Source organism: Desmodus rotundus, chromosome 2 (assembly GCF_022682495.2).
Source record: "Desmodus rotundus isolate HL8 chromosome 2, HLdesRot8A.1, whole genome shotgun sequence".
NCBI classification, from domain to species: Eukaryota; Metazoa; Chordata; class Mammalia; order Chiroptera; family Phyllostomidae; genus Desmodus; species Desmodus rotundus.
Window position 1 is genome coordinate 182463927 of NC_071388.1, and position 16453 is coordinate 182480379.

At 36.5% G+C, this 16453-nt stretch overlaps 1 non-coding gene across 1 annotated transcript; it reads left to right on the plus strand.

The window, feature by feature from the left end:
- The first annotated feature begins 15447 nt into the window (after positions 1-15447).
- Positions 15448-15554, plus strand: LOC112308124 (U6 spliceosomal RNA). The gene has a single exon (XR_002975124.1). It is a non-coding gene; the product is annotated as a U6 spliceosomal RNA (small nuclear RNA).
- The last annotated feature ends 899 nt before the right edge of the window (positions 15555-16453 follow it).

The window sequence follows — 16453 nt, forward strand, 5'->3', positions numbered from 1 at the left end:
TCCCTCCTCTTCCCAATAACTATTCATATTCCTCCAGGTACTCCAAATACCATATGCAAATGAGCAGGGCTGTGGTGGGAGTGGGCACAGAGTGCTGCTGCTACCTAGGTATTGTGCATGATGTTTGGACACTAGACTAGTTACATCTGACAGGAGAAGTTTGTGTTGTACTGGGCCAAAGGTTGTCTTTTTTTTTTTTTTTTTAATTTACTGACAAGTTGCTCTAGTAACCCAAAGAAGTGAAGGAGAAAGCAGCTGCCTCACCACCAAGATATTGGTTTGTTCAGATGTTTCAATGCCTCAGATACAATAAAACCACAAAGATTTTCTTAACAAAAAAATAAGGGGATAATGTACAGAAAATCAACAGTAGAGTAGATGAAGCTGAGAATTAAATCAGCGATTTGGAATATAAGGAAGCGAAAAACAACCAGACAACAAAAAGAAAATAGAATCCAAGAAAATTAGAGTGTAAGGAGCCTCTGGGACAACCTCAAACATACCAACATTCATGTCATGGGAGTGCCTGAAGGAGAAGAGAGAGCCCAAGAAACTGAAAACCTATTTGAAAAAATCACAGAAAATTTGCCTAACTTGGTAAGAAAACAGACATACAAGTCTAGGAAGCACAGAAAGTTACAAACAAGATGAACCCAAACAGACCCACACCGAGGCACATCATAATTAAAAACCAAAATGTTAAAGATAGTCCTGGCTGGTGTAGCTCAGTGGATTGAGTGTGGGCCTGCAAAGCAAAGGGTTGTGGGTTCGATTTCCAGTCAGAGCACATGCCTGGGTTGTGGGCCAGGCTCCCCAGTGAAGGGTGCACGAGAGGCAACCACACATTGATGTTTCTCTCACTCTCTTTCCCCTCCTTTCCTGTCTAAAAATAAATTTTTAAAAATCTAAAAAATATGTTAAAGACAAAGAATCTTATAAGCAGGAAGAGAAAGACAGTTACTTTTAAGAGAGTTCCTATAAGACTTCAACTGATATCTCAACAGAAACTTTGCAGGCCAAAAGGGATTGGTAGAAATATTCAAAATGATGAAAGGCAAGGATCTACAACCAAGATTACGCTACCCAGCAAAGGTATCATTTAAAATTGAAGGACAGATAAAGAGATTCCCAGACAAGAAAAAGCTAAAGGAGTTCGTCATCACCAAACTTGTGTTATATGAAATGTTAAAGGGTCTTCTTGTAGAAGAAGAAAAAAAATAAAAAATATGAACAAGAAAATAGCAATAAATACATATCTGTTAACAACTGAATCTAAAAAACAAAATAAATGAATAAACAAAACAGAAACAGACTCATAGATACAGTGAACGTTTTGGTGGATGCCAGATGGGGGGGATGGAGAGATGGGTGAAAAAGGTGAAGGGATTAAGAAGAACAAATTGGTTGTTACAGAACAGGCATGGGTATATAAAGTACAGCATAGGGAATATAGTCAATAATATTCTAATAACTATGTATGGTGTCAGATGGCTGCAAGACTTATTGGGATGATCACTTAGTAAGTTACTTAGTGTCCAATCACTGAGGTGTACACCTGAAAGTAATATAATATGTATGTCAGCTGTATGAAAAAAAAATATTTAAAGAAGGAAAGAAAGGATCAAATTAAGGGTGCTAATCAATTAAGACTGATTTAATAATGGTGATTTCATCCCTGGCTGGTGTGGCTCAGTGGATTGAGTGCCACCTGCAAACCAGGGGAGTCACCAGTTCAATTCCTGGTTAGGGCACATACCTGGGTTGTGGGCTGGGTCCCTAGTCGGGGGCTCATGGCAGGCAGCCACACATTGATGTTTCTCTCCCTCTCTTTCTCCCTCCCTTCCCCTCTTTCTAAAAACATATAAATAAAACCTTTTAAGAAAATGGTGATTTCAAAGTAAAAGAATAATGATACTATTTTACTGTTACAATAGCATCTGAGAACGTTCAAAGTGTTTTTATATCCATTAATTTTTCTTTTTAAAATTTTTAAAATATATTTTATTGATTACACTATTACAGTTGTCCCATTTTCCCTCCTTTATTCCCCTCTGCCCTGCACCCCTACTCCCACCCACATTCCCCCCACCTTAGTTCATGTCCATGGGATGTACGTATAAGTTCTTTGGCTTCTCCATTTCCCATACTATTCTTAATCTCCCCCTGTCTATTTGGTACCTACTATTTATGCTTCTTATTCCCTGTACCTTTCCCCCCATTCTCCCTCCTCCCATATCCATTAATTGTTCAACTCTAACTATGGTGGTGATGAATAAAGACACTAGGCTTAGTAAAAGTGTTTTGACCACTAGCCATAGGATCACTCTTCTAACTCAGCAGCCCCCAACCTTTCTGGCGCCAGGGACTGGTTTCATGGAAGACAATTTTTCCATGGACCAGGTGGAGGGTGGGCTGGGGTGGGGATGGTTTTGGAATGATTCAAGAACATTACATTCAAGCTTACCCTGCACTGTGCGCCAGGTTCCTAACAGGCTGGTACTGTTCCATGGCCTGAAGGATGGGGACCCTGTCCTAACTGGCAGAGCTGGACTAAATCCAGGCATCTTGACTAGGTCTAGCTTTCTTTCCATTGCACTTCTAGAACAAACCTGACCCTCAGGATGACATGAAGAGAGGCTTTCAGAAGAATCCACAGGAAGAGATATATCCAGAAAATTCAAGACAAAGATTACGAAAAATTATAGTGTTCTGAAAAACAAAAGCCCAAACCATATAATGTTGGATGATTGTTTTAGAATTCCCTTGATTCCCCATCAAGTTGGGTCCTGCACAGACATTCAGGTTTACTCTTTGTTTATTACTTGGCTTGAGTTACTAAAGTCGGTTGATCACGTTGTGCAGCCCAAACACCTGAGGGCTGATTTCTTCCCACCTCTGCTTTGTGATGAAAATTTCTCAAGTGAGTAGGTGTTATTTGCCAAGAAAGAACTTCACTAAAAAATGCTTAACAGGGAGTGATGAGTCCTAGTTTCTTTTTCTCAGGAAAGTTTTGAGTAAATAAATAGAAAATTTAGTTAATATTTAAAAAAATTATAATTGATCTGTGTTAAGCTCTATATTATTTGATCATTGTTTATTTCTTTTTATTTCCTTTTCAAGAATTTTTTTTAGTTAAATCATTTGGAGGTTGGCTAGAGGAATCCTCCAAGTAATATTGTTCTACAAACTGCGCGTGGATAGTATACCTGCTGGGTCCTTGAAAGAATGAAGAATTTGTGAGAATACTTTCTGTTGCATGGTATATGAAGAACACCTTAGCTGGCTATAGGATTTTTGGATCACAGTAATTTCCCATCATATTTTGTGGATCCTTGGTGTTAAAGAGGAGAAGTGTGGTGATATTTGATTAATTTTCTTTGATATAGGTAGATTTTATTTATTTATTTATTTTTAAAGATTGTATTTATTTACTTTTAGAGAGAGGGGAAGGGAGGAAGAGAGAGAGAGAGAGAGAAACAGCAATGTGAGAGAGATACATTGATCAGTTGCCTCTCGCATGCCCCAAACCAGGGACCTGGCCCGCAACCCAGGTGTGTGCCCTGATTGGGAATCAAACCGGCCACCTTTCGGTTCACAGGCCAGCACTCAATCCACTGAGCCATACCAGTCGGCGCTAATACAATTATTTTTGAGGTCAAAATGCTTTTAGTTATTAAAAAAAAGTTAAGTGCATACTAGATTTGGACCCAGTTTTTCTCTTTTGAAAGCCAACACAGAAATTTTAACAGAACCAGGCACAAGGATGCTTACTGGAAATTAGAAAAAAATATCTTTCAAAAGGTGATTGGATAAGTAAGTTATTATTTATTTATAAATGGAAGAGTATGCAGCCACTGAAAAGAAATAGTTCTATATGGAAATTTATTCAGGATAAATTAAATGGGAAAAATAAAAAGCAAGTTTCAGGAGATACTGAGACTAGGGAAGCAAGACCTAGGCCTAGGACACAGTATTAAGGTAGCCCTCACTGTTAGGGTTGTAGGAGTGCAGGGTTGGCCCCTGAAAGTATCTCTTTAAATTTTACATTTTAGTCTCTCTCCTCTTTTGCTTTATCCTAGTATCAGCCCTGTAATATGGTATGCATCATATAATCCCACATTTGTAAATACTAATTACATATATAAATAAATATATATAATTGTGTAAATTGATATTGAATACAAACATTTTGGAAGGCATATACATACATGTGTGTATCCATGGATGTAATATATACACATATGTATATATTGGTTATATATATTAGTTTGTGTGTGTGTGCATGTGTTTTAAAGGGAAAAAATGGAAGAATAGAGGATGGAGACAAAGTAGGTTTACAATGGTTCATAAGAAAAATAATACAATCATAAATAAATAATGATACAAGAATAAACTTTTCTGTTTTGCATACTCACAACTGTAAACCTACTTTTGCCCCATGCTGTATATACCAAACTACTAGCAGTGTTTTCTTTCTGGGGTATTGGAATATGGAGAATTTTCATTTTCAAAATAATATACTTCTGAAATCTTCTGTTAAAAAAACAATTAATAGCCAGTTGGACACATGCAGGGGAAATGGCTTCTTGGAGGGGGCGGAGGGTGGAGCCTGTGGGATTCATGCTTTTTGCAAGATAGAAGTCATGGAAAAAATGCAGAAATTGATGCCCAATTCCATTTCACAGGTGTCAAAAAATATGTCAACTCTTATACTCTCACAGGGAGAATTAATTGTGTACTGACCACATATGGAAGCATTGCTCTGCTGTTTTTATACTTCAAGTTAAGGACTAAAAAACTCCAGCTGTGAAAGCAACACAAAAGGATTCTAAACTATACCTCAACTGTTAATTTCCCATGCCTGGAGAAGTTAATGTCAACTCACTATGGGATATTCAATTTGTGCAATAAATTCTGAACCTGGAAAAAAACAATTAACAGTTGCATATTTTTGGCTAGAGAAAAAGCAAGAAAGATTTTTTAAAATAACAGCATAACCACACAAAAGAGTTCCATGTGCTATATTTTTTTGAATGCTAAGTTGAGCACTTTGCGTACCTGTGGTTGGTATCATATGTGAACAATGAAATAATGAAAAATGGAATAAGTATTATATATTTTTGAGACATGCACTTTAAAAATTTTATACAATATTCTCTCTGCTAAATTATACTTTTTGCCAAGTAGAAATTCAAGTTACACAAGCAAAAGCCAATTTAGCTTCTACATGAATACTGTCTTCCCATATACGTATTACCCAGATCTTCTAGATAAAGATCAGATTAGGTGTCTTTCATATGGGAATTTCAAAGCAATTTAAAGATATTAATTAGTCTTCACAACAATTCTGAAGTGGTTGTATTTTATTCATGTGTTTTCTATATGAGAAGACTGATAGGCTATATGATTTCCCAGGATCCCATACTACATTTTTGTTAGTGAAATGAAATTGCTTCATTGGCCTACCTTTTTTTAAAAGACTTTATTTATTTTATTTGTAGTGAGAGGGGAAGGGAGGGAGAAAGAGAGGTAGAGAAACATTGATGTGTGAGAGAAACATCAATTGCTTACCTCTAGCACACCCCCAACTGCCACCATCAGGGACCTGGCCTGCAACCCAGGCATGTTCCCCTAAAGAGGAATCAAACTGGTGAATTTTTGGTTTGCAGGATGATGCCCAACCCACTTTGCCACACCAGTCAGAATGACCTACCTTTTTTTTTTTTGGAAGAGAGATAAAGTAATTTTTGGGTGGATAAGCCAAACTCAAATAATTTCTATTTATGTGTCAATTTTTTAAAAAATCCACAAAACTATAGGTATTTTTATTTTTTTGTATTCTAAATAATCAGGAGTACATTTAATTAACTCTGTATTCTAGTAGTTGCTTGGGACAATGTTTCTAAATTAAAATGTCTGCTTTAACATATATAGGTAGTCAGAAAAATTATAAGAGTTCTGTATGTAGAGTTCTGTTGTAGCGTCATCAGAGATCTCTCTGGGTATTTCATTAATTACAAGAAAGTACTTACAGATGAAGTAATGTGATTCAGTGAGTAGAAGACCTGTTTTTAAAGATAATGACCTGGTTCACTGAAAAAAATACAATAAATTCTTGGGAAAGATAGGGTTAAAATACCCTCCATTTGTGTTACTACTATGCTAACCATGTTATAAACCTTATCTCATTTAATCCACAACATGATGAGGTAGTTCCTATAGTTACACCTTTTGTTGTGCAGATAGAGAGCCTGATGAGATTTATTTTACATTCTATAGTGATGTTAAATTGGTAAGAAGTCAGGAAGGATTCTAAGAATCAAGCTAATAATGCCAATTTGATCCTGCCATTTACTTCTGATTATTTTTTATTCACACCCCACCCCCACTTGACTCAGGAGCATAATTTTAACCTGCCACTTTAAATGGTATTTTAATGAATATATCCACTTAAACAAAAATTATAACCAATTTAATTCTTCATCAAATTTCTATGCAGTGACAGTGAAACTATTTCCAATATTTTTCTACTCGTTTTTATTTTACTGAAATGATTATGCTTAGGATCCACTTTTTTCATGTACATTTTACTATGAGATTCATTTCCGTCACCAGGTTTTTATCTTTATAAATGCTGTTGATATTAACTACTGCTATGGTGAGATTTCTTTTGTAGCTATTATTTCTGTGAAATTTTATTTTTCCCTGTGGCACAGTCAAAACATGGTCAAAACACCCCTTTTTGCTGGGGATACAAGAGCTCAATACAGGTCGTTTGTTATGATAGTGATGATGAGACAAGTACTGTAACACCTGTTCTAGCCACCCCACGGGAGGAAGGCTCAAATGCAAAAATAGTTATAAAAATGCTTTGTAATCTGTAAGGTTAAGTAAATGTCACTTTATGATTGTTGAAACAAATCATATAAATCCATCCTCCTGGAACTTTTCTAGAAGGCAAGCACCTTCCTATTCCTGCTATGATGTTATTTGCAAATTTTGCTTGAAAACTTCAGCTGATTTTCAAAGTAAATCCTAGTGACTTCACTTGTTCTTATCTTGCCATTTGTTTTCCATTCTGACATCGTTAATATTTTTTTCTCTAATCTTAGTACAAAATCCTCTGTGATGTAGAGACCAGCGACCAGCTTTAGTGCTATAATAGGATAGTACCATTGGTTATTGGTTTCATCATCTTGGTTGCTGTGATTGTTGCATGGGATTAAATGATAGTATTATTGGCTGGCAGTTGTTTGGGAAAATTTAAAACAAGCCTGTCACCAAATAGATGATATCTCAACAGGGATGCAGGTAACACTATTATAAGAAATTCTGTCATCGCAGTTCTATCTCTCGCTTAATATACCACTTGCTTTTACACGAGTTTGGAAGAATGTAGAAAGGCCACTGGTAATGTAAGCAAAGTTTACAAAGTCCAGTATCTACTTTAAGGCCTAAAGTTTAAAGTTAAGAGTTTTTCTTCCCTTCATATAAACTAAAACAGCTTAAGATTTCAGTCATTGTTTTCAACAAACCTAATTGTGTATAAAAATGCTGCTAATATCAGGTAAAGCCCCATGAGAAAGGAATGATTCAATTTCTCTTCTTGATTTTGTCCTGCTTCTATGATTAATATAAGGACTCAATTTTTTTTTTAACAACAACTGCATTTCTCAAGTATGGTTCTGTTCTTAAAAAATATCCTGCAAAAGAAGTGTAAGTCTGAGGATTAGCAATTAAATTATTACTGATAAGTTCCTTGCAGTTCCTTTTAAAAAACAGCTTTATTAAGGTATAATTCATACAGAATACAATACACTCATTTAAAGGGGACAATTCGATAATTTTTAGTGTACTCATAGAGTTGTACAACCACCACCACAGTCAGTTCTATAACATTTTCATTACAGGTCCCTCGCCATTTACCCCCAACCTCTCTCTCCCTCCAGCTCTAGGCAACCACTAGTATACTTTCTGTCTCTAGATTTGCCTATTCTGGATATTTCATATAAACATAATCAAACAATTTAGAGCCTTTTGCGTCTGGCTTCTTTCACTCAGTTTTCAAGGTTAACCCATGTTGTAGTATATCAGTACCTCACTACTCTTTATGGCTAAATAACAGTCCATTATTTGCATATACCACTTTTGTTTATCCATTTATCAGTAGATGGCCATTTGAGTTGCTTCTTCTTTATAATTATTATGAATAGTGCTGCTATGAACATTTCTGTACAAATTTTTGTATAGAAATGTTTCCATGGATTAGAATTACTGGATCATATGGTTACTGTATGCTTAACTTTTGAAGAACTACCAAACTGCTTTCCAAAAGAGCTGTACCATTTTACATTCCCACCTGTAATGCATCAGGGTTCCAATTTCTCCACATCCTACCAACACTTCTGCCTTATTTTTAGCCATCTTAGTGAGTGTCAAGTGGATCTCATTGTGGTTTTGATTTGCATTTCGTTAGTGGCATCTTCATATCATTACTGGTAATTTGACTACCTTCTTTGGAAAAATGTCTATATATACAGTTTGCCCATTTTTAAATAGGATTTTGTAACGGGTATAGCCAGGAATCCCTAAAGGGGGGGATTTGTAATGGGGTCCAGAACTTGGGGTGTCCAAGAAAATATAATATATCCCCCCTACAAAAGGGGGGCTGCCATGGGGGATGGGACACATGGAGCAGGACCATTGAGAGTTATTTTGCATATCAATAACAGCAGGATAGCTTCATACCTGATATGCAAAATAGTTATAACTATTGCATATAGTTATATAGTTATTGCATATAGATTTTGCATATCAATGAGTCTAGCTAGGGAGATGGTTGTTACCTTAACCCATGATGCAACTGGGAGGCTTCTCCCCCTGGTTACAATGTCTGCACGAGAGCTTGGAGATGGTTAGCTCCAGGCCATGGGGCCACGCATGCCTGGACTTACTATGGTGGACAAGAAAGGCTGAAAACTGCTGGGATGCTAGCAGGTGTAGCCAATTGTGGGAGGAGTTGGAAATGTGGTTACCGAGGAAGATTTGGGCTGGGATTTAAACCCAGGTGCGGCAGCCATCCTGGATGCTAACTACATGGTTTTGGGAGCAGAGAGGGGGCTCCCTTGACCATGTGGCTTAGGAAGCAGGACAGCAAGGTATAGCAGCCATGAAGAGCTCTCTTTTAACAGTTTGAAAGAATGCAGAAGGACAATGTAGGACTATGTGGGAGGACAATTCGAGACCATGAGGAAAGAAAAGGTGTGAAAGGACTCTTGCTGGTGGACCATGAGAAGGTGCTACATGGTTTTGGATTAAGAATTGGAGATCACAGCGACACAGCTGATGGTGCTGGGGACTGTGAGAGACCTGCTAGTTGAGCAGGCATTACTAGGAGGAACTGGGAGTCTAGCTGAGCTACAGACTTCTATGTCCTTTTCCTAAGATATGGTACCCCTGACTGCCCTGGTCGGGCAAAGGGAGGAAGGCAGGACTGTGTGGGCATGTTGGTTGGTGTTTTAAAGGAACTTTGGTATTTTAATGGTGACATTCTGCCATTACTCTAAAGCTGTATAACTTTTGAATAAATAGTTCCTTTCGTTTTCACAAAAACTGTCATAGAGAGCCACAATTCCTAAGGGCTGCAGGCAAGACGAAACAAGTATGGAAAGACCCTGGGGGAGGGGGCTTGTTTTGCTAACAGTATCTGGGTCCCCACACAGATCCATTCTGTAACAGTTTTTAGTTCAGAAAATTCATTTAATATCTTAAATTCATTTGAAAATTTCTCCTGATGCTTCTCTGCTCCTCAAAAGTTATTCTTGCCCAGGCTGGGTGGCTCAGTTGGTTGGAGTGTTGTCTCACACACCACAGGGTTGCAAGTTTGATTTTTGGTCAAGGCATGTGCAGGAGGCAACTGATGGATGTTTCTCTCTCACATCAGTGTTCCTCTGTCTCTAAGAAAATCAATAAACATATCCTCAGGTGAGGATTAAAATTTTTTAAAGAGTTATTCTTTATGTTTTTCATTTATTTATTCAAGTAAGTACGGCATTTATTGAGGACCTAATATGTGTCAGTCAGACTTAGTGCTAAATCCTGAGGCTAAAGTCCCAGCCCTTAAGTAATTCATAATATCTTGGCTTCCCAAGGAGATAATTTGCAATATAATGCTGTAAATGCTATTGTAGACCTCACAGTGGGAGATTTAAATGGCTCAAGAGTAAAACATATGCAGGGATATAGACAAGAAGGTTTTAACTAATGTTACAGAGGAAATACAATGGAACCCACTTTTTTTTGGTGCACGGTTGGAAAAAGTCAAAGTATACAAATTATGCTTCTCAACACTAATGTAGTTCAGAAAGTGCTGGCCACATTGAGGAAGGATAGTAAAAATCCAGGAAGCTTTCTTCAAGTAGAATGGGGATACTGAGATAAATAGCTGCTTCACTGTCCCCATCCTGCACCCTGAGTCACCTGCCCTCTTCTCCCTTGCACAACCACTCCCTTAAACATTGAACCCTCAGGACAATGAGGTTTTGATCCACATCAAATAATCTTAGGAACAAAGTCTTGGGTCTTTTGACCACAGAGACAGAGTTTTGGTTAAAATGGAGATGACATGTAGGCCTCAGCTGTGTTTCAGCTCCAGGCCCAGAAAAACAGCAAAACCAGGTGAAGCAATGCCGTGGTTGACATTAGGACCAGCTGTACTCACTAATGACCCTCTACCCTAGCACCAATCAGTCAGTAGAGACCACAACCCTGAAAAGTCACACCTGAAAAGCTGATAAATCTTTTATGGATATCCTCCACTGAGACTTCCCTTAAAATTCCCACCTTTAGAGAACAGATAAAAAACCCTTAAGTCGAAGGATCCAGTGATGCTCTCTTTCTCTAGAGCCCTACACTGCCCCTTCCCCACTTCTTTCCTTAGGCGTGTATCCTCTGCTTTCTTTCTCCTAAGCTCCAAGGGCCCTCCTTTTGACTCTGTAACTTGTTTCCTGAGTCTACACAGCCCAGCTGGATCACTTCTTCAACCTCTGTGACTTTCTAAATAAACTTCTTGTGCTAGAGTTCTTGGCTCTGAATTCTTTCTTAGCTGAACTCAAGAACTGAGATCTAACATTGCTGGTAACATAAAGCATGGAAATAGCTGAGTGATGGGTTAGAGCAGAGCTTGCAGGGCAGAACACTGGTCAAGCCTCCTAGACAATACGATTTGAAGTAATCATTCGGAAATTACAGGTTTAGAAAGAATCACTGCTTTTGCAAATAGTAATAAAGGTACTGATCTCATATGCCACCTGGCATCCTAGCTAGATGTGCATTGCGCAAGAACAGAACACATAAAAGAAAATCAGCAAAAGAGGATAACTTAAAACATATAAGAAAACACAACTTAGCCATTTGCAGCTAAAGGTTTTTATCAGTTTTATAATGAAGACATGAAAATAAACATCAGAACCTTCTGCATATTATTTATGATATTTTGTATATAGGTGTGCTTTTGTTGGCTGCATGTGGGATCTCTTTTACATTATGGGTTTTAGCCACATGGTTAGTTGTTTTGCTGTGTTCACGATGTCTTGCCTTAAAGAAGTATTCCCATTCTAGCTAAATATGTGGATCTCGTGGAAACTGCCAGGGACAGTTAACAATCTAGTGCCCAAATGGATTGTTTACACCACTTCTCTTCCACCAAGGGCTCTAGGAGGCTTACATGAATGATATAGTACAATAAATTAGAAAAAAAAAGTCACAAATCTAACTGGTAATAATTCAGAGTTCTAAGTAGAGTATTTTTAAAAATCCAGGTGATTTTGATAACTATTAGGATATGATGCTGATGATAAAGTATCATTTATGAAGTAATTTGTTTTTGATAATATGCAGAGAGTTTGCTTAATTTTTTGCATTTCTTTACCTTAAGTATAATTTTTGTTTTGAATACTAAAGACTACTTGTTTTTTAAATTTTCTTTGTCCTGAATTACTATTTTGAAATAATTTTTATATTTTTTTAATTAAAAAACAATACATTGTAGGAAGTCAAATAATGTAGAAAAGTATAAAGAATAAAATAACATTAAAAATTGGGTGATTTTTACCCACCCCCTCCCTTCTGAAATCAAAACAAAGAACAATAAAAATGGAAGAAGAATGTTACACTGCCTTTGAAGTGTAAACAAAGCTTTTTGGGAACACTGAGGAAAAGGCAGGTAATGTTGACCTGGGAACTGGAAAGTATTTCACCAGGGAGGTGAAAATTGTGCTGGGTTTTGAAAAAAGAATAGGAGATTGCCTGGAGAAGATGCAGGCAAAGGCACTGAATATGAAGGGAATAATCTGTAAAAAATGATAGACTTCCTCCTGCTTTTTTTTAATTATAAAGGAGGTGCAATTTGGGAAAGGACCTGGTATGTTTAGCAAACTGTAAAAAGCTCAGCGTGTCCAGATTCTATGATTGTGAAGACCTTTGTTTATGAGTTAGGAAGTTAGTATTTAGCCTATAGGATGGTCCTTGGTTAGAGATAGGTGGGGTAATGGACAACTGATTATGTGATATTGATCATTAGCCTTTTAATTGGAAATTGTTACAGAGGCTAATCACCCCACCAAATTTTCCTCTCTGCCCCATTTTTTCCTATTACTGAAGTTTTATGTCAAGAGAAAAAAGCCCTTAGAGGAAGATGTAGAAAAGAGAGACAATGGCAAATAAGATTTCTGACAGATGTCCTACATAAACTTGGCAAACAGAATGTGTATGAGTAATCCTTAGCTATGAAACCATTTTAACAATAATCTGTGTTTGTTGCCTTTTCCTAAAGGCATTTATTTTTGGTATATGGAAAGATTATTCTGTAATATTTGAAAAAGAACCCTCCCCCAGTCTGGTAGTTTCATTTTTTTCCTGTGCTTTAAGAAGAATAAATGTAGCCGATTTCTGGATAGTAGCAAAAATATACTGAAAGATTAGATTAATATGAGAAGTATATACTGGAAGAGAATCCCCCCCAGCAGAAATGAGTCAGTCACGAGAAGGCAATGATGGTTCTGAAGAAAAAGAATATTAAAGATGCCAGAGACACTGTGAGCTTCCTGCTGGATGAAATAGGAACAGGCTCTGAGAAGGGCTACCCATGATCAGGCTTATTTTAAATTGTTATTTTTATAAGTGGAACTTGGATTTCTTTCCATAAAAAAGAGTGGGTGGTCATCTTGCTTTTTGAATACCTTTGAGACCAAATATAGACAAAGGTTTTATCCTAAATTTGTTGTTTAATTCAGTTTCCTACTGCAATGAGGGTTTAAAATTGGTCTTTTAGTTGAAGGGAAGAAGAATACATTTGAATGGAAGAGGTTCAAATTTTAAGCATGATTAGTTTAGTGTTTGGAAAATAAAAACATCACATTTTAGTTCTAAATATCTAACCTATTTTAACTAGTGAAATTCTAAATTAAGAAGAAGAAAGTTTTGGACAGCTACATGCAGAAAAAATGAAACTTGACCACTAACTTACACCATACACAAAATTAAACCCAAAGTGGATAAAAGACTTAAACATAAGTCACAACACCATAAAAGTCCTAGAGGAGAACATAGACAGTAAAATTTCAGATATCCCAAGAAGCAATATTTTTGCTAATATATCTCCTAGGGCAAGGGAGATAAAGGAAAAAATAAACAAATAGGACTACATCAAAGTAAAAAGCTTCTGCATAGCTAAAGAAAACATTAGCAGAATGAAAAAAGGGATCCAACCATATGGGAAAACATTTTTGCCAATGATACCTCAGACAAGGGTTTGATCTCCAAAATACATAAAGAACTCACTCAACTCCACTCCAGGAAGACAAGCAACCCAATTAAAAAATGGGCAAAGGACCTGAACAGACACTTCTCCAAGGAGGACATACAGAGGGCCCAGAGACATATGAAAGGATGCTCAGCATCACTAGCCATCAGAGAGAGGCAAATTAAAACCACAATAAGATACCACTTCATACTGGTGAGAATGGCCATCATAACCAAATCAACAAACAAGTGCCTATAAGGTTGTGGAGAAAAGGGAACACTAGTACACTATTGGGGGGAATGCAGACTGCTGCAGTCACTGTGGAAAACAATATGGAATTTCCTCAGAAAACTAAAAATGGAACTGCCTTTTGACTTGGCAATTCCATTGCTGAGATTATAGCCTAAGAATCCTGAAACTCCAATTCAAAAGAACCTATGCACCCCAATGTTCATGGCAGCACAATTTATAATAGTCAAGTGTTGGAAGCAACCTAAGTGCCCATCAACAAATGAGTGCATCAAAAAACCATGATACATTTACACAATGGAATGCTATGCAGCAGAAAGAAAAAAGGAGCTCTTACCCTTTGCAACAGAGTGGATGGAACTGGAGAGCGTTATGCTAAGTGAAATAAGTCAGGTGGTGAAAGACAAATACCATATGATCTCACCTATAAGTGGAACCTAATCAACAAGACAAACAAGCCAGCAAAATATAACCAGATACATTGAAATAAAGAACAAAATGACAGTAACCAGAGGGGAGGAGGGAAGGAGATAACAGGGGAAAGATTGGGAAGGGTCATCAAGGAACATGTATAAATATCCAAGGACAAAGCCAAAGGGGGATAAGATTGAGGGTGGGGTGGAAGTGAGTGGTGAGGGGAAAATGGAGACAACTGTACTTGAACAACAATAAAAAAAAAGCCAATAAAAAAAAAAGAAGAGAAGAAAGTTTTGATATAGATATTTCAGTATATCAGAAGCCCCTAAGAAGAATGAATATGTACTTATCTTACACAGGGTGAAGGTTGTGAGGATGGGTATTACAGTAGTTTCAGTTGCTCTTGAAATTATTTGTGTACTTCCTGCAAGCAGATAGTGTAGTGCAATTGTTTGGCGGTCATTATGAGAAGCCAGATAAATATTTATCAAAAGCCAGAAAAACTAGAATGCAAGGCCATAAGACAGTCTTGTTTTCTAACTTTTGTGCATTTCAATGTTTATGCAACTGTCTCAGCATCTAAATGAGAATAATATTGACATGTTTAACAACTAGAAAAAGTATCAAACATTTGTAGAATGTGCCATAATAAAAAATATTCATTATGATTTTTTTCTAATACTCAAGGTACAAATAGCCTTTGCAGGATAAAATATTTTCACCTTGTTCTGTACCCTCAGTTATCTGGCTTTTCACTCCAGAGACAATTTATTGAACTTTTTTTTGTATATAAGAGCATATGATTTAGTCAGTGCCCTTTAATATTATAAAGTCTTTCTGGGGAAATGATATTTTCACAGATCATGTAATTGTACATTAACTAATTGGAGAAAAATACTTTATGCTTTTATTACTTCAGCATTAGGTAACTATGTTACACTCATCATACTGATATACAGAGATTTTAAAAATTAATATTGAGTCTCATTTTGACAGTATATATACTAAGATTGGAATGATACAGAGAAGATTAGTGTGGCCTTTCAGCAAGGATGACATGAAAATTTGTGAAGCATTAAAAAATTAATATTGAAAAAAAATTAATATTGCCCTGGCCAGTGTGGCTCAGTTTGTTGGAACATTGTCCCATAGACCAAAATGTTGCAGGTTCAATTCCTGGTCAGGGGACATACCCAGGTTTCAGGTTCAATCAGCTGTCAGGGCGCATTCGAGAAGGCAACCAATTAATTGCTTTCAGACAATGTTTCTCTTTTTCTCCCTTCCTCTCTTTTTGAAAGCAATGAAAAAAATGTCCTTGTGTAAGCATAAAAAAATTCAATATTGATATAACATTTATACAAAGTCATACACCTAGAGGGGACTTATCAAATGCTTATTGATTAATTAGTAACTTTCATAAGTCATAGTATTTCTGAATAAGTTGTAAGGTGTGATTCAGACCTTTTTGGGAATCATAAAGGGCAAATTGCATATTTTGATCACATATTAGTATGTAAGTGGAAAGATATCTTGCTTCTACATTCTTGCTATGAACAGTGGGAATCAACATTAAGAAGAAAAATGTAAAAACCAAAGATTCCTACAAAATTGCCTAACTTAGGACTCAAAATTATACAAATAGCTTCAACTATTTCATAAAATAACTTTAAACAAAGAATCACTACATTTCCATTAATATAAAGTAAAATGCTGTAGAAATGTTTTTTCCCAAGTATTTCTGTTTTCAACTTGTATTATTTAGAGTAAAAATGAAATCTGTCATTGTATGTAATTTTTTTAAATATAGGAATGTCAGTGATGTCAATAAGAGTTTTAAAGCTAAAAGGAAACAGAACTAGCTCATCCTAACTTATTTTACAGATTAAAAATTGAGGCCTAGAGAAGAGAAATGATTTGTTCAAAGTCATAGAATCAGGAGCAGAGCTGTTTCTAAATATTTGGTTTTCTGGTTTAATATTTCCCCCC